Source organism: Heteronotia binoei, chromosome 1, assembly GCF_032191835.1.
Source record: "Heteronotia binoei isolate CCM8104 ecotype False Entrance Well chromosome 1, APGP_CSIRO_Hbin_v1, whole genome shotgun sequence".
Lineage (NCBI taxonomy): Eukaryota > Metazoa > Chordata > Lepidosauria > Squamata > Gekkonidae > Heteronotia > Heteronotia binoei.
In genome coordinates, this window is record NC_083223.1 from 249342376 (window position 1) to 249366186 (window position 23811).

The 23811-nt window shown below is 44.7% G+C and overlaps 1 protein-coding gene across 1 annotated transcript in view; it reads right to left on the reverse strand.

Moving 5' to 3' along the window:
- The window catches only part of RELA (RELA proto-oncogene, NF-kB subunit), a 542238-nt gene that overhangs the window by 447911 nt on the left and 70516 nt on the right, over nt 1-23811 (reverse strand). The window lies entirely within an intron of this gene.

Here is a 23811-nt window from a genome sequence, read left to right on the forward strand (position 1 = left end):
GAATTTTTTGCAAATTTTGAAGTTGGTTTGGAAAGATTGATTATCTTGAAGCAGAGACTCTCTAAGCATGGGCAAAGGACTTTTGCCTTTAAAAAAAAAATTCACTGCAGGACGTCCAGAAGCTCAACAGTATTTATCTGTGAGTTAAACTATTTATACCTCCACTTTTCCATTTGGCTCAGGACAGTTTACAAATCCTAATTTTAAGCATAAAGCCCCACTGGGGTTAGGTAAACGGCTTCTTTTTTCACATGTACTTTTTCTTATTAAATCTTAAAAAATGATATACAGCAAGTGCAGTCAGATATTCACAAAATACTCAACCCTTTAAATCCCTCCTCCCCCCAAGACAAAAACCTATAATAATACATTTTGAATGGCTGTAAATCAGGCAAGGTTCATAGCTAGATGGGCTTCCAATTCAAAGTGCTCTTTTTCACATTTTAAAGCCCTGAATGTTTTGGATACAGTGATGCCTCCAGTACCAGACCTTCTTTTCTGTGTGCCTGCAATACCTGGAATGAGGCCTTCTCTGCGAGTCTGTGGAGCTGCTGCCTCCCTTTAAGTAGGCCTCTGCTTCCCTGCTGGGATATCAGCGTCAGACAAACGTGGGCCTTCTCCCTTAGGCTTCATTTTGTACTTCAACATATAATTGATTGATTGTGGGGCCTTTGTGGCCATTATTGTTTTCATCTTATTTGTGCTGTTGTGTCCCTCCTTCCCAGGTTTTTTTTAAACTTTGTAGATTTTGTGTGGGCAATGGAAAGTGCTGTCAAGTTGCAGCGGACTTAGGGAGCCCCTGTGGTGTTTTCAAGGCATGAGATGTTCTGAGGTAGTTTGCCATTGCCTGCCTCTGCATCACAATCCTAGTATTCCTTGAAGGACTCCCAACCACAGACTAGCCAGGGCCAACCCTGCTTAGCTTCTGAGATCTGACAAGATCAGGCTAGTCTAAGCTATCCAGGTCAGGGTGGATTCTGTTTTAGAAACGTATAATAAGAAATAACCCCCAGGGGATTCTGAGCACAGAGTTGTATTTCCCTATACACTCCGCTAAGTAACCGCAACCAGGCCAAAACTTATGACCCAGGATTTTAGATTGAAGAGTGTCACGTGAGCCCCAGTGCCTCTCTTTTTAAGAAGATAATAATGTTTTTGTAATAACACTCCTTGTCAGGTGCAAACAGCAAACACCCAACCAGGTAAGAAATATATACCTAATTCCAAAAATGTGTTTGCAAATAATAAGATTTCTAAAAGGTTTAATTTAATTTAATTTTCTGATTTATACCCCACCCTATCCTGCAAGCAGGCTCTGGGCGGCTTACAACATTACAAACCTTACAGAAACATTAATCAAACCACATCCAGACTAGACAATATCATAATGACAAAATCTGTAAAATTACAGAATCACAGAATTAGCAAAATAGTATCCAACACAACTTAAGCACCTAGATGGTAAGGTGCTGATAAGGTGCTGATATGGTGCTGGGGGAAGCGTTTGGTTTTACACCCACAAACACACACACTACATATTGAAAACTTAGTTATCCTTGCTCTTTTTTTCCAAGTGTGTGATCCTTTTTGGATGTGTGTGTGAAACACCAGATTCTTTACTGTGCTATTATCCACTTAAGTCCTAATGTTACAAAGCCAAGAGAGTGTTGAGTTCAGAAATGAGAAATCCACATTCAAATCCTCACAGCTGTGAAACTCACTGGGTGGCCTTAGCCAGACCACCCTCACAGGGCTGTTGTAAGGCCAAAAGGCAATTAAGGGATGTACTATAATCCCCCAAGATACAGGGGTGGAGAAGATATCTTAATAAATAACAGTTGTGGTATGCCTTACCAACTTTATGCTTTCATTTAAAAGTGTTTTTTAACGTAGCTTTCAAGTTAAAAATAGAAGGGGGAAAAGGAACAGAGACAAACCAGGAAGTCCTCAGTTCAAATCTCAAGTTGGCCTTGAATTCATTAAGTAGTTTTAGGTCAACTGCCTTTTCTTAATGTCAGCCTCAATGTCTGTATTGATGTCTGCAATATAGAAAAGAAAATATAGGCCTTACAGGAGTATTGTAAAGATTGAGTTTGCACTTGGAATGCTCAAAACCACTACACAGATGCTAACTGATCATTTTTGGATATCAAACATGTCTAACAAAATCTGTTGCTGTAGCATTACATTCATAGACAAAGTTCACATTCCCACTGGAGGCATCCTATACAATTTTCGTCTCCATTTCAGCAACGCTTTTCCTTGGCAGCTGGGCCAGTTTAGCTTGAAGTCATCAGACCTTTGAAGTTAAAGAGGGTCAGCCATGGTATGGGAGACCACAAAGGAAGACTGAGGTTGCTATGTGGAGGAAAGTAATGGCAAACTATCCCCACTCGTCTCTCGCCTTCAACACTCTGAATGGGATGGGGTCACCCTAAGTTGGTTGTGATGGCATGTCAATTCATAAGTTTTTCCTTAGCCACTTAGTGGCCAAACTACTGTGTGTCTTTCAAATTTTAGCATGATCAGCTGCATGTCAAGCAGAAATTCAGCAGGTAGTGTTTCCTATCCCTGCATCATTACTATTCTGGGGGGAAATTTAATATCCTTGCTTCTTATTCAGCAGCTAAAAGCCTAAGAACTTGGCCAGAAAAAAAATGTGGCAACTTTTTAGTGTTGCCATTTAAAGGCTGCCTGTCCCTGGGCAGAATCAGAGTCCTGTGACTGGATGGCCCAGGCTAGCCTGATCTTATCATATCTTGGAAGATAAGCAGGGTAGGCCCTGGTTAGTACTTGGATGGGAGACTACCAAGGATGTCCAGGGTTGCTATATAGAGGCAAGCAATGGCAAGCCACCTCTGAATGTCTCTTGCCTTGAACACCCCATGAGAGGAAGCCATAAGTCAGCTGTGATTTGATGGCATTTTCCACCACCACTACCATCCCAAGAGTCCCAGCCAAATAATTCCTGGAGGGTGGGGGTGAGGTTCAGAATTGGATCTTCTGCTGGTGTCTAGTTTCAGCTTTTAACTTCTGACAGTGTAGAAAGAGTGACCAGGTATTAAAGGCCATTTGCAAGAGAGACCACTGTGCCTTTGTTTATCCATTTCTTTTGCCTCTGGTTAGGTTTTTGTGTCCTTTCAAGAGAACCTGCACTGCCTGTTGTTACACCAGAAGCAGTAGCCATCTGCTGCATTCTTACCCTCCCTTCCTCTAGGGAGAGCAGCAAACATAGGGTTGGATCCCATGCTGTGTGTGCAGTGTTTTGCTACATAAACAGCAATTTCCCCATAAGAGCATAAGAACCCTGCTGGATCAGACCAGTGATCAGCCTAGAAGACCCTCATTCTGTCTCACACTGTGGCCAACCAATGCCTCTGGAAGTCCAACAACAGGGCAAAGAGGTTAAGGTCTTCCCTGATGTTGCTTCCTGGCTCTTGGATTCAGATGTTTTTTGCAACTGAAGGTGGAGATTCCCTTTAGTCACCACAGCTAGTAGCTGCTTTTAGACCTCTTCCAAATCTGTCTAATCTCTTTTTAAAGTTGTCTGTGCCTATGGCCATCACTACATCCTCTGGCAGCAAACTGATTCTTGCCTCCCTTCTGTGTGGGGCTCCTCACAGCGGCTCTTTTTCCTGGATTCGCATTGGCATCTCTGGTGCAGGGCTGTGTGTTCCCTGATTGCTCCCTGCCTTGCACAAAATGGAGAGCCGAAAACAAGACTGAGACAATGGCTAATGCGGAATCAGAGTTCAGTGTGTAAAGAGGTATTCCGCTGCCCATCAGGTTCATTTAATGCCCATGGTACTAGTATTTTGGGAGAGGGAGAAAAGGTTTTCTTTGTGAACGCTCTCTACTCCATGCAAAATTTGTAAACTTCTTTTGCGTTCTCCCCACCCTCGGTAGTCTTCCCTTTTCTGAATTAAAAAGTCCCAGAGTCATCAGTCTTTCCTCATAGGGAAGGCACTCCAACTCCCTAATTATCTTGGTTGCCCTCTTCTATATTTTTTCCAGGTCAGCCATGTCCTTTTGAGTTACAAGAAGAAGACTGCAGATTTGTACTCCGCCCTTCTCTCTGAATCAGAGAATCAGAGCAGCTTACAATCTCCTATATCTTCTCCCTCCACAACAGACACCCTGTGAGGTAGATGGGGCTGAGAGGGCTCTCACAGCAGCTGCCCTTTCAAGGACAACCTTTGCCAGAGCTATGGCTAACCCAAGGCCATTCCAGTAGCTGCAAGTGGAGGAGTGGGGAATCAAACCCGGTTCTCCCAGATAAGAGTCCTCACACTTAACCACTACACCAAACTGGCTCTCAGAACTGTAACACAGAACTGTACAGAACTGTACACAGTATTCCAAATGATGTCATGCCATACAGCTATACAGGGACATTATAATATTAGCTGTGTTACAATATCAGCCGACTTCCTGGTGGAGTTCTTTGTGGAACAGGGCTGGCGCATGGGAGTCAGCAAGGTAGGCGGTTGCCTGGAGCGCCACCTCACCTTAGGGGTAGGGGGCAGGGGCAGGCACCCCCTCCCCATTCCCACTTATGCAGACCCTGCAAAGAAAGAAGGAGGCAGCTTCTTCCCAGCTTCTTCTGAAGCGGGAGAGGGCCAGGCAAAGGGGGGCTCGAGCCGCGCATTCTTTCTTCAAGGATGCACAGCTCAGGCCACCCCTTGCCCTACTCCCTTCAGCTTCAGAGGCAGTTGGGAAGAGCCGGAAGGGTGCAGCTTCTTCCCGGCTCCCTCTGAAGTGGGAGAGGGCCAGGCAAGCGGCAGCCCGAGAATGCACAGCTTGGGCCGCTCCTTGCCTGGCCCTCTCCCAATTCAGAGGGAGCGAGGAAGAAGCCACCTCCTTCTGCCTCTTCCTGACTCCCTCTGAAACTGAAGAGGGCCGGGCAAGGGGTGGCCTGAGCCACGTGTTCTCGACGAAAGAATGCACGGCTCAGGCCACCCCTTACCTGGCCCTCTCTCACTTCAGAGGGAGCAGGGAAGAGGCTGTGCCTCTTCCCAGCTCCCTTTGAAGAGGGAGAGGGGTGGTTGAGCGTTTATGCGAAGCGTGCGCAGACCGATAACATCACTTCCAGTGATGTAATCAGGCCACGTGTGAAGACTCCTTGCCATGGGGGGCGCTGGGTTCAGCCTGGGGTTCCAGAACTCCTAGTGCTGGGCCTGCTGCAGAATAACATCCAGGCCCTGCGGGGGTTAATGCAATTCCACAGGGCCTGTTCCGCCAGGCATTTGGTTGAGGGCAGCGATGGTTTCCATCAATGTGGTGCTCGTGTCTTCCTGCCTCCCCCTCACCACAGGGCAGTGGCTTCATCAGCGGCCTTAATGTCATCTTGTTGGGTCTTACTGTGTTTTATTGTTAATTTATGTATGTATATTTGTATTACTGTACCTCACCCTGAGTCCTGTTCTCCAGAGAAGGGTGATATAAAACTTGAACCTAATAAATAAATAAATAAAATTTCAATCGTTTTCCTAATAATCCCTACCAGAGTGTTTGCCTTTTTCACCGCTGTGGGTTAACACTTTCACTAAGCTATCCACTATGACCCCAGGATCTTTTCCCTCTCTCAGCAAGTTCAGAGCCCATTAGTCTATACTTGAAGTTGGGAATTTTTGTCCCAGTGTGCATCACCTCACCAAATTTGCCAAATTTTCACCCACTCAGCCCATTTGTGGAGGTTTCCTCTTGTGGAGATTTCTACCTCCCTCCACTCACTGCAGTCTTGTATCCCCCAAAAGTATAACCCCTGTGGGTCTATAACCTACCCCCAAGGGTCTAAGGAGGGGGCCGTACTGTGAGTGGGAAATCATCAAAAGTTTCCTTACCCCTTTTCTGTGAGTGGAAAGGGAAATTAGGATCTAAGCCATGGGTTTCACTATATTTTATCCACACAACAACCCAGGGAACTGGTCTTATACTATCTCACTAGGTAAAGGTAGCTTTCAAACCCCGATCTGATTGGTTAAAGGCCAATATTCTAACCACCACTCCACTGTTTTCCTCAAACTATTTCCAGGTCTTTTAAAAACTACTCCAGGTGGACTGACAGGTTCCTTTGTAGCAGCAAAATAAAACTGGTGTCCAGTGGCTGTTTAAAGTCCTTACAATTTATTCCAGCATCAGCTTCTGTGAGTCAGAGCTCACTTCCTCAGATGCACTGGAGCATATATCCATTACATTCACAACAGCAAGTCTGGCAATTTCATTTACATGTTCAAGACTATTTACCCCCTGGACTTGGGATTCTTCACGCACAATAGGTGCTAATATCCTGCATATCCTTCTGTAACTTCCTATCCCATCTGCTTATCTTGCACTAGATTTTTATGTTAATTCTCCTTTGACAGTCTAACAACTGTTGTGGGAGGGTCTCAGCCATTCTGAGACAACCGACTATTCTTTTAATGAGATCTTGTTTTAAACTTTGGAACATCTCTCCTCCCTTCCCCCTACCTTTCTGCTGTGAATAGGAAAGCATCCAAGTGGATGCATTTAATGAAGTGAGCTCTGATTCACAATATGTTTATGCTGAAATCGATTTTGTAAGTCTGCAAGGTGCTGTGTTGTCCATCTTCAACCTTTACCAAGTCTGAAAGCTTCACCTACTGAAGATCTCTCTCAGCACTTGGGATTGAGGATAACCAGCTTCATACCTCTAACAAAATGGGCTCCACCTCTGGCCCATCAAAGCTATTCCTACAAAATTGCATTACTCTTTAAGGTGTCACAAGAATTTTGGGGTGGGGGGGGGTTGGCTGCAACAGACTATGATAGCTACCCTCTGCTAAATCTAGGATGAAGGGCTGAATGTCCTAAATAAAAAATCATGGTTTCCAGAAGGGTTGATACCACCAACAATTCTGCGCTGAGAAGTTCTGTTCTGCGTCGATTCGTTGAGGGAACAATCTGCCGGGCAATTCACAGTGGTGAAGCAGTTCCCATTCCTATTGACAGGGTTTGTGTGGGATTTGACTCCTACTCATTGCATACTTTTACCCAGGTGAAAGCATAAAGACTACTTTCTTGGCTGTTATTTTCTGCCACCTAATTAAGGTATATGAAAAAGAAGGTGGCAAGCAGATATTTACAGGATAAAGGGAGCGGTCCAATTAAAATGTCACACATTGAAATCAATGATGAATGAATAGATTCCTTGCTGTTCATTACCATGGCTTTCTTGCCACACCAGAGACTGATAGAGGCTACCCCTCCTCTCTTCTTTGCACAGCTCTAAGCTATACCCCCTTTCTGTATCTTCTAGGCAAATATCTTTTTCCCCCAGAAACAGTCACAAATCAAGTGTCAGAGAAAGCCGTTGTTGATTTTCCCCACAGTTGTAAAGCATTGCTTGGTAGGAAAGGGAGCAGAGAACTAGTGAAATATGTAGAGGGTGAGAGAAAGAAGGGCAGCTGTGACCTTGGCAAAAAAAAGGCTAAGCCAGAAGGAATAGATCTTGGCCAACTCTTCTACCCCTCTGAAGACTTTCTTTTCCCCCTCTGCAGTTCTGCACTACGTTTCAACATTTCCTTCCCCAAAACAGTCATAGTTTCCTTAAGAACAATAATGACTCTGTTAGGTCAGCCAAGTAGCCCATAAACTCAGGAACTCTGTCCAGCGACAGGCCAAAAAGGTGCTCCGATAATATTTGCAAAGCAAAGCATAATGGGGGGTATCTTTCCCCTGTATGAATTCCAAGAAAAAGGCATCCTCTCTGAAGGTTGCACTTCTAGCTCTCATAGCCACAGAAAGACCAACTCTATCTCTATGCAATGTGACCTTCGGAAAATATCACTCTTGACTGGAAGCCAGGTCTTTGCCGTGAGAGGTCTGGCTAATCAATAGAAAGGACATTTTAAACATGCTGAAAGGCACTCTGTTGTCTTAGCACCTTCACACACATTACTGTAGCTCAAGAGACTCATCTGGGAACCAAGAAGACCCTACTTTGAATCTGGCTTGTGTCATGAGTTTCCAGAGTAATCTTTTACAAGATATTCTCTTTGAGCCTTTGCAATATAGGGATCACTACTGACCTATTTTACAAGGTTATTGTAAAGATGACTGCAATAATGTAGGCTGACATGTTCTGAACAAATTACAAGTGATATTATGATGCAAAATTCAAGCACATTTGATCCCTGGCTCAGATTAAGCCACGTTTGATCCCTGGCTCAGAGCAGGTAAAAACCCCCACCCACCTTTGTAAATACAAGTCTTACAAATATATAATTGTGGGTCCATTTGTGCCTCCATATTAAATACCCAAAGAAGAGGCCCATGCACTAGAAATGTTTGCAGCATTTAGCAGCATTATATTTTTTATGCAATTTGTGTTTGATTTATTTTTTCTTTTAATGGGCACTTTCAATCCTGCCAAGGGAAACCCAGAAGAATGTAGTGATCACCCTCTGAAAAACCACCCAAAATATCTCACTAGATTGGCAACTGTTTAAGACAGTAATTGGAGAACAAAAATCTGCTAGGTTAGATCAGTCATTCCCTTATTTTAAAGGTCATCCGACATGTGAAAGCGTTCTTGATTTTTAAACTATTCCAACCTCATCAGAAACCAATAAGTGGTCCCTAATTTACAGAGCTGCCAATGTGGTTGGGTAATTCATGGAAATTTGAAGGTGGACCCTGGGGAGGTCAGGGTATGGGGAAGGAAGGGGCCTCAGCATACTAGACTAATTAGAGCCCACCCTCCAAAGAAGCAATTTCCTTCCCTTGGAACTGATCTCTGTAATCTGGAGATCAGATGTAATTCTGGGAGCTCTCCAGGCCCTGCCTGGAGTTTGGCAACCCTAACTACACCCAGCAAAACAGAAGAGACTTTGCTTATTCCAGTCACCGCCAACCACACTAAATCCCACCCAACATTTATTATTCACTAGGCAGCGATTGCCAAAGGAATGTCAGGGTTTCCTGTCATTTGTTCCGGGCTTTGCAGAAATTCCCATTATCTGTAATCTAGAGATTTTCAGCTGTGGAAACTGTTCCTCATCAGTACCAGTATAAACTAGCTTTCTCTGTAACAGGCCTACACAAGTGATGACCCTCCTCCATGTATTTTGGCCTGTCAATGGCTTGATTTTGCAATCACAGCCCCCTGATGTGATGTGACGCTACATACAGTTGTCATGCTGTTTCTGGCTGAAGGGCTTGCTCAAAAACCGGAAGTGTTGCCGTTTTTCCCAAGGTGTCTGATGATGTGCTCTCTGTAGAATGGGGAAAATATGGGTAAGGGCAGGGTATAGGAAGGGCATTAAACACCATGCTAAGGCTCTTGCCATTTCCCCTGCAGAAATCTATCCTCCAGCCTCTCAGCAGGCCTGGGAGATTTCCCAGAATTATTAGTAATCTCCAGATAGAGTTGCCAGTCTCCAGGTGTGGCCTGGAGATCTCCCAGTTTTACAAGTGATCTCCAGCTGGCAGAGATCAGCTCCCCTGGAGAAAATGGCTGCTTTGCAGGATGGGATCTAAGGCACTGTACCATCCCTTCCCCTCCCCAAACCCTCCCCTCTCCTGGCTCCACCCCTAAAGTCTCCAGGTATTTTCGAACACAGACCTGGCAACCCTATCTCCAGACAACAGAACTCAGTTCCCTTGAAGAAAATGGCTGCTTCGGAGTGTGGACTTTATGGCATTATACAGTGCTAAGGTCCCAAATTCTGTCCTCCCCAGACTCCACCCCCAAATCTACAGGAACTTCCCAGCCTAGAACTGGCAATCCTACATGTCTACTTTATGTTTGGTCTAAGTGCTTTTTTAAAATGCAGTACATATCCTTTTAAGTGGGGAGAAAATTATTATCTAGGCGCAAAATTCTTCATTTTCATTCACTTGTTCTGACGGGACCTCAAGGCTGAATAGTTAAATCCAAAGTTGGCCTGGATTTTCCCACTCAAAAGGCAAGCCTATAATTGTTCCTAATCTGTCAGCATGGAATTCTTCAGGCCTAGCAGAAGATTAATATCTTCTGTAAGGTTCCCCACTACAGGGCAAAACAAGCTGTTCTCCAGGGCTGGAGGAAGGCAGCAAAGATTCCGACCTCTCTGCTTAAGTCAAACACAACACAAGCCACCCAAGGTGGTGCAGATTTGTATCGGTTCTGCTTGGACCCCAGTCTCCAAAAAGGGGGGAAAGACAGCAATAAGAAGCAGTTTAATTCAAGAAAGAAAAACTTAACCAAGATTTATCGGTGTAAGAGCAGTATGGAGACACAGCAGTATGGAGACACAGAGAACAGCAGTCACCTCTGGGCTGGATCTAGGGCTGCAGGCAAAAAGGGGTGAGCATTAAGTACTAACTTGCCTCACCTATGAATTTCTTTGTAATTCTATACCAGAGGGTTAGAGTGTCCAAGTGGGATTTGGGAGACTCGGATGTGAATCTCCTCTCTGCCACAGAAACTCACTAGGTGACCTTAGGCCATTCACACTTTCTCAGCCTACCTACCTCATAGGGTTGCTGTACTGAGGATAAAAGGAGAGCCAGTTTGGTGTTAGGCTTCCCAATCCCTAGGTCCCAGAGGGGGATCCCCCGGTTTTACAGGCTTCCCCCCTCCCCCAGCCAGCTGGCCAGCAGGGGAAGCCCCACCCCCACAGTCATCATGCACCTCCATGAACGATTCCCATAGGGAATTATGGGGAATTGATCCGTGGGTATCGGGGGCTGGGGGGGGCTGTTTTTTTGAGATAGAGGCACCAGATTTTCAGTATAGCATCTAGTGCCTCTCCCCAAAATACTTCCCAAGTTTCAAAAAGATTGGACCAGGGGTTCCAATTCTATGAGCCCCAAAAGAAGGTGCCCCTATCCTTCATTATTTCCTATGGAAGGAAGGCATTTAAAAGGTGTTCAGTTCCTTAAAATGTGATGGCCAGAACTCCCTTGGAATTCAATTGTGCTTGTCACAACCTTGCTCCTGGCTCCACCCCCAATGTCTCCTGGCTCCACCCCCAAAGTCCCCAGATATTTCTTGAATTGGACTTGGCAACCCTATTTGGTGTAGTGGTTAAGTGTGCGGACTCTTAGCTGGGAGAACCGGGTTTGATTCCCCATTCCTCCACTTGCAGCTGCTAGCATGGCCTTGGGTGAGCCATAGCTCTGGCGGAGGTTGTCCTTGAAAGGGCAGCTGCTGTGAGAGCCCTCTCCAGCCCCACCCACCTCACAGGCTGTCTGTTGTGGGGGAGGAAGGTAAAGGAGATTGTGAGCCTCTCTGAGACTCTTCGGAGTGGAGGGCGGGATATAAATCCAATATCATCATCATCAAAATGGAGGAGGGAGGACCATGTTGCAAACTAATTTGGGGAGTCAGGGAAGGTATAAATATCTAAATGAAAATAAGGGTTTTAGTTTGTGAAATGACAGCTTCCATTTCAAAAATAAGAGATTTTTTTTTTTAAAGAACTTTTGTTGAAAACAATCACCAGCAGCTGATCTCCTCCCCTCCCCCAAGTTGTAGTCACTCAGACTTCATCCACTTGCCATGCAACTATCAATTTTAGACCAGATGTGCCAGATGTGGCAATGTAAATAAAGTGCTCACGTCAGGGTAAAAAGAAAGACTGATTCACCCCTCTCACTGTCTCACTGAGTGATGACATCTTGCCGAATGTCTACATTGCTTCCCACTGAAAAAAATCACTGTGATGATGTCATGCAGTTTGAAAACTGTGATGCTTAAGGGCCATCAACTCACGCTTGCAATCTGGTGACCTCGCAGTCACAGGGAGATGAGCACACTTGTATGAACTGCTCTCGCTAGGCTAAAGTCCTTTGTCTCTCCCCAAGCATCCTGTCTCTGAAAATACAGTCTGTGGTTTTCAAGCTGGGAGGCACAAATAACAGGGATGCCAGTCTTCAAGTGGGACCTGGGGATCCCCCAGAATTACAGCTCCTCTCCAGATTACAGATATCAGTGAGTTCCCTTGATGCTTTGGAGGGTGGACTCTATGGCATTGTATACCACTGAGGTCCCTGTCTTCCCCTGGATCCACTCCCAAATCTACAGCTGTTTCCTGGAGCTGGCAACCCTACTACCCTATCCCCCACTGATGGCCAGGAGGGACCCCGCAACCCTAGTACTACTCCTGCTTTTTGTCCCAAACTTCCTATCAATTTTGGGCTTGGGCAATTTTGCTCTATTGCAGGGGTGGCCAAACTTGATTAACATAAGAGCCATATAGAATAAATGTCAGTTGTTTGAGAGCCACAGGTCATGAACATCAGATGTTTGAGAACCTCAAGACAGGAAGGGAGGGAGGAAAATAGATGGGGAGGAGGAGGAGGGAAGGTGGAAAGAAAACAACTTTAACTTTAAATGCATTCTCCAAGCTGCTGGCTGGCTGGGCTTGGAGAAGTTATTTAAAGACCGACAGGGCAATGGAGGCTTCAAGAGCCACACAGTATGTGTGAAAGAGCCACATGTGGCTCCTGAGCTGCAGTTTGGCCACCCCTGGTATTGGTTGCTAAATGGGATTTTGGGAGGGAAAGTGGCATGGTATAGCCTGAATTTGTCAGACCTCAGAAGCTAAGCAGGGCTGGAACTTGGGTCAGAGGTGAGTCAGGTAACCACTAAGGACAACTCTGCAGAGGGAGGAAGTGGCCAACCACCTCTGCTTCTCACTTGCCTTGAAAGCCCCTTGCTGGGTTCACTTGCTGGAGAGCCAGTTTGGTGTAGTGGTTATGTGCGCGGACTCTTATCTGGGAGAACCGGGTTTGATTCCCCACTCCTCCACTTGCACCTGCTGGAATGGCCTTGGGTCAGCCATAGCTCTGGCAGAGGTTATCCTTGAAAGGGCAGCTGCTGTGAGAGCCCTCTCCAGCCCCACCCACCTCACAGGGTGTCTGTTGTGGGGGAGGAAGGTAAAGGAGATTGTGAGCTGCTCTGAGACTCTTCGAAGTGGAGGGCGGGATATAAATCCAATATCTTCTTCTTCTTCTTCTAAGTTGGTTGTTGATGGCACGTACATGGGGCTTTAGAAATTGGGTAGTATAGTTGTTGACACAGCTCTGCAGTTTAATATATTGAGCTATTTCCACTTTCCATTCGCCTCGGAGTGTGTTGTTCATGTGGGATCAATATTCAAAACTCTTTGTGTGATGTAGGTAGAGAAGTCTAGGGAACAGACTCCAGGAGTCAAAGGAATGAAAGTGAAATTTGGCTAGAAATAAGATGTGGAATAAGGGGAGCAGATATTTCTTTGAACCTTGTCCAAATCCTGCATTTGTGGACTACTTGATTAAGGATAGGAAGCAAACACACTTAGATAAAAAGCTTGGAAAAACAAAAGCAGGAAGATAAAATTAAAGGTCCAACCTGGGAGGTAAGGGAGAGAATGAATAATCCTAGATTAGTGTTGGGGGAAAAGGGAGGTCTCCTTTGAGATCCATCACTCTTCAGCAAGCGTTCTAGGATAAACTGGGCTCCTCAGGACACCACACTGAGAAGTGAAGGGCTTGAATTGTAGGAGTCTAAGAAACAGCTGAATTAAGTCTGGGTTGGTTACATGCTGAAAAGTGAAGCGAGGCTCCAGAGAAGCAGCCTAGAGTGGCAGGAGCCTCTTGGAGTTTAATGTTATACCTTCTAAGAATAATAGGAGCTTTGTGTAAGCTTCTGTGCAGTAGAGTCTAATAGACAAAAACATGCTGGAATAAAATTATCTCAGTCTCTGGAATGATTATGTAGAAAGTGTTGGTTGTGCTCTGTGTCTGGTAGAATAGATGCAAGCAACACTTCAGCCTACAGATTATGGAGGAAGACATTCAATGATGCTGCTTTGCAAGCAGAAATCCAACACAACATGCAAAGTGACAGGAGAGAGTATTGCTGCCTACTGTCATAAAGCTGCGAACTACCACATAAGTCTGGTGCCACCTGCCCATGTGTGAAGCAGAGCAACTAGAGGACCAAGCAATACACTGTCTTCAAGAGTTGAAACTGGGACCAAGGTCACTTGTTGCTGCTTCCCAGTTCTTTTTCTTGTTACACAATGATAGCTGCTGTTTCTTCAGAATTTCTCCTTATCCTTTAAAGCAGGAGTTCCCAACATGGTGCCTGTGGTTTCTAATTGGCCATTGGATATTTGATTGGCAGTTAAGAGTTATTCAAATGTTGCTTTGGCAGAAGCTGCCATCACAGCACAAGGATCTTCACTGTGTGACTGAAGGTAAGCTGCAGCAGCCACTTTATGGCAGCCATTTTGTGACTGCATCCACCACACCATGTCAGAATTCCAATGGTGCAAATGAGTCTGATCACAACCTCAAAAAAATTGAGGACCCCTACTTTAAAGCTGAAAATAATTTCTAAAATCTTCTCCTACTCCTCCTCTTTCTCTTCTCTTCAAAAAATTATTTGGATTTATTTATTTACTTCATTTATAATTTTCAATCCTAGGAGAAATAGGGAAAGAATATGTAGAGACACCTTCTTTCCCAGAAAACACCTTTTCTCCCCACCCACCCAGTGAACCACAGCATCCTGCCTTTTCCTTTAGTCAATGGCAAGGCATAGGAGGACCTTTATTTAATGTACTTCATTTATAATAAACCTCAAGAGAAGGATCCCTACTTTGGTGTGTGACTGTAAGCACATAGTCTTCCTTTCTCATTAACAATTCATTTATTTAATAAGCATTTTTATATCAACTTTATCATCTGGCTGATAGCCAAAAGCCCTCTTCCCATTGTGAAATGCTTTCCAGTTAAAATCTAAAACAAACAACCCCTTGACAATGGATGCCCCCCCCCCCCCGGCAAATTTCTGGAGAAATGCAATCCACTTTAAACTCATGGCAGGGAAGATTCTCTTGAGAGCATTTCCTCCAGTTCCTGCATCCGCTTTGGGTGGGATAAGGAATTTTTGCTGGGTTTCAGCTGGGCGGGGGAGGGGGGAGGTTGGAGAATTCAAGCAGAGTTGATCTTTGGCCTAGGCTGAACAGATTAGGCTTGCCCTGAACAGAAAGACAAGCTTTGGACATTCTGATATTGCCTCAGGATATTGGCATTTATGACAGGAAAATATTATCTTTAAAGCCTTGTGTTGCAGGGGGGCAGAGGGGATTTGAAAACATGAGGCAGCAGAGAGCCCAAAGAGAATGTCAACAAACTGAACTGAGAACATTCAAAGTCTGCTTCTGTGTAGGATTGCTAGCCTCCAGGTGGGGCCTGGAGATCTCCTGGAATTACATCTGGTCTCCGGATGACAGAGATCAGTTTCCATAGAGGAAATAGCTTCTTTGGAGAGTAAGCTGTACAGCATTCTACCCCTCTGAGGTTTCTCACCTCTAAAATCTCTAGGGATTTCCCAACCTGAAGTTGCCACCATGGCTTGCTCCAGACAGTGAAGTTCCACTGGAAAGTGGCCTTATATCAGATTTGTAGGGTTGCCAACCTCCAATTAGCACTTGGAAATCTCCTGCTATTACAATTGCTCTCCAGATGATGAAGATCAGTTCCCCTGGAGAAAATGGCTGCTTTGGAGGGTGGACCTTATGGCATTGTACCTTGCTGAGGTGAGGTCCCTCCCCTCCCCAAACCCTACCTTACCTAACTTCCACCACCAAAATCTTCAGATATTTTCCAATCCAGAGCTAGCCACTCTGCTTTTTCCAGTGAGGTTTGCACAAAATAATAGCCTCACTTGGGTCATTTTTTTCCTGCTATCCTTAACAGCACCCAAATTTGCCTCCTACAGTAACCACAACTTTGCCACATGATAACATCACCCCTGTCTGCTTCAGTGGGGTCAAAAAGTTCTCTAGGGTGGCAGCCAACAGCCACCATGTTCAGGCTGCTATCAGTTGCTGCCAAAACAAGGCAGAGGTGCACGGCACCTGAAAGTCGGTGTTCATTGATTGTCGGTCACCCTCAGACACAAACTGCTATATACACCTGTACACACCCATAAGGGTGCTGCAAACAGCAGCGTGTTGTGTGTGGGAGTCTAAACAAAGGGACCTGGCAATCCAAGAACATAAATGAAAACAAGCGCCTGTCCAAAGAGTAAAAGTTCCCATTCGAGTGGGTGTCAGCCACTCCTGACTGGTGATGATTTGCAAAGTCTAGATGAATAGTGAACGTAAACATCTGAAGAGAGACAATTAGTTCCTCTAGTGAATTAGCCACTCCCAGCCCCTATTCAGCCCAAGATGAATACTCTGCAAATCTGCATAAGAATCTTTCCAAAATATATTCAGAACATATATGTGCCTGTTTATGAATAATCTGCATCTGAGCAAACAGCGTGAGCCAGTCAGGAAGGGTGTTGCTGGTCTAAGATTTGGGGATGGGAGAGGAGTATCTGCATACATTATATCCTTTCAAAGCTTTAGCAGGGATGGGGGGGGGGGGGGTAGGGGAGGTGTGCGGATTGTCTTCTCAGAGTTCTCTCAAGAAGTTCAGGCCTGTGCTTATACAGGCCACGTTGATGCTATTGGGAAGCAGGATTTTCATCACCTTTCCACACAATTACGGTGTTTTTTTTTGTGTTCCTTTTCTTTCCTGCAAGCTTTCCCAAGTCCACTTGGTTGTAATGTTTTGAGAAAGACTGCAGCAAAGCCTTCCCAGTTCTGCCCACGCTGCTGCCACTTTCATTGTCCCAGTTCGCCAATGGTGGACATTTCCACCCTGCCCCCCAAGGCCTTTCTAAAAATCAGAAATTGATGTATTGTTATAACATCAAAACAGCAGAGTTGCCAAGTCCCCTCCGGCCACCAGTAAGGAATGGGGGTAGGGTTGACCCAGGTTGAGAAACTCCTGGAGGGGAGACAGGAATCCCAGTGGGATACAATACCACAGAGGTCACCCTCCAAAACATAGTTTTTCTCCAGGGGAATTCATACCTGTAGTCTGAAGATGAGCAGTAATTCCAGGGAATCCCCACATCCCACCTTAGAGGCTGACATTTCTACATAACAGCCTATAATGTTCTCTGAATTCTCAGTTTGTTTATTTATTTAAATATCTGGGTCCTTTTCTTGTAGAAACAATCCTCTCCCCTTATATTTCTACAACAGAGGCCAGAGACTCTTTTATCAAACAAAAGCTGGGAACTCAAAGAACCTGATAGATCATCATAACGTTTATTATAACGCTAATGATATGTCAATTGTAGATTTAACAGAAGCTCCAAAATGCCCCTTCCCCCAGGCCATGGCTTAGTAGAAGGGCATGAGCTTTGCATGTAGAAGGTTCCAAGTTCAATTCTTAGCATTTCCAGTAAAAATAAATTTTAAAAATTATATAGTTGGTCATGTGATAGACCTCCATCTGAGACCCTGGGGAACTGTATCCAATCAGAGGAGACAATATTGACCTCACAGTTTCATGTGGCAAGGAAAAAGCAAGAAAACCTGCTGTGTGGATGCCCTGGTGATCTTGCACTGTACCTCTGCAGCAATGGAAAAAACACTCAAGCCCATTCCCATGTGGAAAGCACCTTCATTTTGTGTGGATAGACTGCAGTTGCTCTGCAATCTGGGACAGATACTCTCTGTACAGGCTCAGAGGCATTTTTCATCATGATATTACCTCGTGAAGCTTTCTCCTATGAGGCCTACATAGGAGAACACGGTTTTGGCTGCCTTTAAAAGGTGCTCAAATTCCACTGCTTGAACTTGCCTCAGAAGCTGCCGCCTCTGGAGATGACATAGTGGAGAGGCAAGATGTGTGTCCTTTTACGACAAATAAAGTAATTTAAACCAAGTTTTGGCCCCAGGACCTCCCCCCTCCCCCTTGGCTGGAACTCAGCCTGTAGTAACACAAAAGGCTAACCACAAAAAAGAGCTCCTCTTTTGCCCACTAATGCAACTTCAAACAGCCCTCACATGAGATGGAGGAAATGGTTTCCATATCAGAGCCCATAACTTTCTGGCAAATTTTCAGCCCTGGGACCTGTCACTTTAGAAGTCATCCATGTTTGCAAACATGGAAATAAATTAATGCAAAGCAGCCCTGGCTTAAAAGCAAGAATGACGCTCACAGAAAGATATGTAGGGTGGTCGGCTTTAGAGTAGCAGCCAAGAGAATCCCCAAAAGGAAGGGAGGGGAACAACAGAGGGAGGAGGACACCGCTGCTGGTGTCCTGGTGTCTTTTTGCTCTGAAGCTGGGTGGTATTTGGCTTTCTGTACTCGTTGAGAAATGCAGGCTATAAATACACTAAATTATTTAAAATGCAAGTAGATTTTATTGAAGCTTGTCAATCTGTACCCCCAACACAGGAAAAACCTCTTAGAAATCAAGGATTACCAGTTCCTGCCACTAGGACCCAAAATAATATTGCTAAAGAAAAATATGTCACTAGCCTCCCATTTATTTTTATGAGGAAGTTCTGCAGGTTGTATGAATCCAGAGGCCTTTGGGTTATAAGAGTCTTCTACCATCCGAACAGGCAGAAACTCAACAGGTATAGCTTTTCTCAGCCTGGATTTGCGGCAATAGAATTTTGCCCATTGGATTTCTGCCTATGACGCAGTGTGTGAGGCCCAGACGTGGGGGAGGGAGGGGAAACAACAATATATGTGCACAATGTTTTAACTTGGACATGCAGATGGAACTGTTAAATGTGGGATGTTGATGACTAGTTTCTGTATTCTGGTGGTAGCTGTTTTCCAGACTATGGTTCAGGGGTACAAACACACAAACAAAGTTTTGTTTTGTTGCCCAGCTCTATATTAAGGCCCACATCACATGCCAGGGTGGATTTTGCAAATATGGAGTAGGAAAACAATTTGCATGACATATCCACAATCTCTTGACTTCTCCATGAATGGTCATTGCATGCTTAACTCACAGATGTCAGGCTGACACAAGTAAAATCTTCCAGGCTCACACCCACTTTATTAACAAAGTTTTCCTTTTTCTTCTCCTCTGGTTTTTAATCTGTGCAACTTCAAGTGCTGGTTTTAACCTATGAACGTCTGGGAGCCAGGTATCCGAAAGGTACATCTGCTCCACATCTATCTGCAAGTTCAATTCCATTGTAATCAGAGGCCTGCTCAGGTTGTCCCAGTCTTCTGAAGTGAGATGGATGGTAAGCAAGGAGAGGGATTTTCCTTCCTGCAGAACCCCTGGCTGGCAGGCACCCATTTCAGCATCAGGCACAGTTGATGCTGATTCTGCTGCTGTTGCCTATTTTAGCTATAGACCTGGTTGTTTTGTTTTATATTGACTTTTCCCCATAAGTTGCCTTGGAAATTGATAGGTGGAATAGGCATGTATTTAAATTAAACTCCATGAAATCTGTGGGCACCTTAACTTTCACAACTTTTTTTAAATATGGAGGGGGGAGGGAACAGAAACTGCTTTGAGAGTCAGAGTGTCTAGGAGCAATAATGATGAGAAACAAGGAGCAGGTTAAAGGTATGCAAGGACTCCAGCACTGATAATTCCTGTGCCATAGAGAGCACACTGAACAGAGTCCCTTGCAGTCCAGTATCTTTGCTTATCTTTATAACCTGGAACTCTCTCCTAGAGAAACTGATGAAGGAAAACACCATACAGAACTATACCACAGCTTCTCTCTTCAAATCTTCCTTCCAAACTATAATCAGCTATTATCAAAATGTTGATGGAGCATGCCCATTAGTCCAACTCTGCAGTCACTCCATTGGCTGCCTGTAAAACACTGGCTATTACAAAGCCATTGATAGACCTGGTCCATCAGATCTTTTTCTGTACTGTACCACAACAGCTATGCTCATCTTAACACAGCCTTCTAGATGGGGTTGCCAGGTCTTCCCTGGTTACTACTGGGATATGGGGAGGTAAGGATGCTAGAGCCAGGTCAGAAAAATGCTGGAGATTTGGAGCCTGGGAAGCACAGAGAGCTCAGTGGGGTAGTTTGTACCCCAAAGCATCCATTTTCTCCAGGGGAACTGATCTCTGTAGTCTGGAGCTGAGCTGATATTCTGAGGATCCCCAGGTCCCACCTGGAGGCTGGCATCTCTACAAGTTCTGGAAGTGCCACCTTTGCACTATTTCTTTCAGTAGGATCCTACATTGTAATTTTTAGCATTGTTTAACGCATCTTGTTACTACTTATACTTTACTTTAGCTCTGTTCCAAATTCCTGCAATCCAAATCCTCTTGCACTGTTTTTTTGATATTCCGTCCTGTTGATTGTACTGCCTTACTCTGTACAAGCCACCTTGAGTCCCAATGGGAGAGGCAGATGATAAATAACATAAACAAACAAATCCATCCTCTTACCCTCAAACTCCTTCTTCCTCCTTATTTATAAATTAGACTGCAAGCTCCTTGGGGCAGAGAGCTTTTATTTGTCCTTAGGCAGCTTTGCGATGCACTATGCATGCCTAGAATTTAAAAAAAAAAATTACTGTAGCACCCAGAAAACTATGCAAGCTTGTGCTACGTAAATGCGTAGCTTTCTGGGTGCTACAGTATTCCAAGCTTTTATCACAAATATTCCATCCATTCCGTTTTGGCTGCAACCAACCAACATGGCTGACCCTCTGGAATTTGCCCTTCTCTCTTTGTTGCTATGTGGATTAATAATTGTTGAGAAGCTTGTGCAGATGATGAAGTACTGCTGTCCAAGGGCAGGTTACAGGACAGCTGCTCCAGTTGGAATATCCAAACGCTGCCATTTGTGGTCCAAGCACAGAGCCAAGTTATGCAAAGGAATGAGGATCCAAGGCAGTTCCTTGAAATGTCAGACGTCTGAGCTGGTGGGACAGGAGACCCTGCCAAAGTCAGCAGTCTTCTTTCTGCTTTCCTCCCGGCAGCTTCCTACCCCTTGCATTTGGCAGCTCCCTGTTCTGTACAGCTGAGAAGGCTCCAGTATTCCCAGTAGTCGGAGCTGGTTCTCACCCCCTCCAAACAGCAGGAGGCCTTGGTGCCCTTAAGAGCTCCTGCTACAAGGGGGGAATCCCAACCACTTCAGAGGTCACACTAGTATAAAAAAAAAGTGTGGGGGTTTATGGGAATTGAAAGCCAGCAAGAGCTAAGCCTTACAACCCATTCCAACCATAGACACAATGGGCAGTTCATGCGGTATAATTTCTTAGGGAGCTGCACAAATCCTGTGTGATGTTCTAAACATGAGGGGATATGACTGCACAATGGAGACTGTAATGTGCCTGTAGCAAAGACCCTTGAACTGTGAAACAGCAGAACATCCCTACTTCTAATCCTTCCTCTGCCACAGATTTACTACACAGCCTTAGGCAAGCCACTCTCTCTATGAATCAGCTCCACAATTCACAATTTGAGAATAGTAATTGCAGGGTGCTTATGGGGATTATAGAGATCAAGTCTTACACAGTTTAAATTGCTACACAAACACTATTATAACTATATCTAAATGCACATGTTCCACATACAGCGTTAACGCAATGATCTAGAATACACATCTGGGAAGACCCAAAAACACCCTCAAAAACTTTCTGCAGAGGGGCAAAACTGGAGGATGGTAACCTAATATTGTCCCATAAAGGAACTGGGCTAAGGTTTTGGCCTGGTATAATTTAAGGGCAGGTGGTACATATTGCCCTCTTCTAGTTTGAAAATGTTTAAATATGACCTGAGCCAATTTTTGGCCTACTGCTGACACGTGCTTCTTTTGGGCATTCCTTGAACTTGTCAATTGTAATGTCACTCCAAGATACTTGAATCTCTCTACTTGCTTGACTGTATGTTCGTGGAGGCTCCAGGCCCTGATTATAGGTCTATTCCCAAAGGACATAATTTTTATTTTTGATAGTTGATCACCAACTGATTCTCTTTGCACAAGAGGCTAAATGCCTGCAGAGCTCCTCTGAACCCTATAGGGGTTCTGGAGAGAAGTACTGCATTATCAGCATATGAGTGCAGGAACCTTTCTGTTGGTGAGTGAAAAGTAGGGTTGTTTACACTACTAATCAAGCCATTGATATAAGAATTGAATAATAAAGGTGCAAAGACAGCCTTATTTCACCCCTTTTGATGTCTAGATGGGAATGGTAATGTATTCATACCTATTACATCTAAGGTATATTAATGCTCGCAATGAAGAAGCCTTTTATCAACAATAGAAGCCTCTAATTTCTCCCAGTCATTTCCTAGGTATGGAGACAAAGGCAGCCTTTTGACTATGAACTCAGAATGCAAGATACCGCAGTACCAGCTGCATATTTATCTATCAGGTGTTGCATTATCAAACTTTGTCCCATAATAGATCTACCCTCCCTAAATCCTGCCTGCTCCTTGGCCAGTAGATTTTTGTGTTCTATCCAAGATTTAAATTTATCTAATAAGTGCTTTACATAAATTTTCCAATTTTGCTGAGTAAACTAATTGGTCTGTAATTAGATGGATCCTTCCTTCTTTTCTTAAATAGTTATTGCCTGTCTCCATTTCTCTGGAATATGCCCAGTAGAATCAATATATGTAAACAAAAAGGCCAGAGGAGGGGCCCACCAATAGTATTATTTTTTAGGAGTTCAGAGATGTCACCAATTCCAGGGGCTTTACCCCCCTTAAACTGATTAATCAACAACTTAATTTCATCAACAGAAACAGGGTTCCAATCTGCAAGGTTTACTGTCCTCAGCAAAGGGAATTTAAGACCTCCCCACCCCACCACCATATAGCTTCCAGAAGTATTCTTCCCAGATGTCTGCTGTAATTAAGGAATCTAGGGTAGAAGTATCCTTATATGAAGATTTGAATGTCAATTTCCAAAAACTCAAGGAGGTTTTGTCTTTTGCTGCCTTGATGAAGCCAGTCCCACATTGCCTTTACATCAGCTTTCTTCTCCCAAGCTACTATCTAAGTTATCTTTTTCTCTACAAGATAGTGATGAAATCCCTGTTGATCAGTCACAGAGGTGTAGTAAGCTGAAAGAAGGGTCTTTTTTTGCATCCATGCATTCCTCATCAAACCACCACATTGAGTGCCTATGTGTTTTGTTTGAATGAGTTCCAGGTTCATATGACAATAGGGAATTTAACATCTAGAGTAAATTGTTGTAGTTCTAGTTTTAGAAACACCACCTTGAAAAACCATAAAGTTTCTTGAGGAGTGATCCAGGACAGTGATCCCCAAGATGGCACCTTGGGGCACCACAGTGCTCACCAATGGGCAGGACTGGATCTACATGCTTTTTGAAGGGGGGCAAAATTAAAAAATGACACCCTCTTATGGGCCATTCTATCTTATGGTCCCATAGAATACAATGGACTCCATACCCAATTTGGCACACACACACCCCGTCAGCGCCCAGGCAAGCACCCTTCTGCCCACCCCCCCGAACCAACCCTGCCAGTGGGCTTCTCCATGCCTGTTTGTAACAAACAGGTAGCCCTCAATGTCTTCCCATCTGAATGGAGTAGGTGTGTTAGAAGAACCCAGGAAGCATGACGAACTTGGAAACAGATACTTCTATCATAGGACACTTGGCTTTCAACCTGCCAACATTTTGCAATTGGCCCCACCACCCCACAGCAGCCATTTTATGATTGTCCCCACAGCCACCATTTTGTGATAGCATCTATTTACCCCCAAATCTCCAGAAGTCTCCCAACCTGGAGCTGACAACTCTACTCCCTCATCCCCCATCAGTGGCCACAGAGGACCTGCCAATCCTACCTGAATGCTACATAACTAGGTTGAGGCAGGGGATCCCCTGATTTGGAGGCCCTCCCCCCGCTTCAGTGTAATCAGAAAGCAGGGGGCGGGGAGGGAAATATCTGCTGGGCCCTCCATTATTCCCTATGGAGACCAATTCCCATAGGGTATAATGTAGAATTGATCTGTGGGTGTCTGGGGCTCTGAGGGGGGCTGGTTTT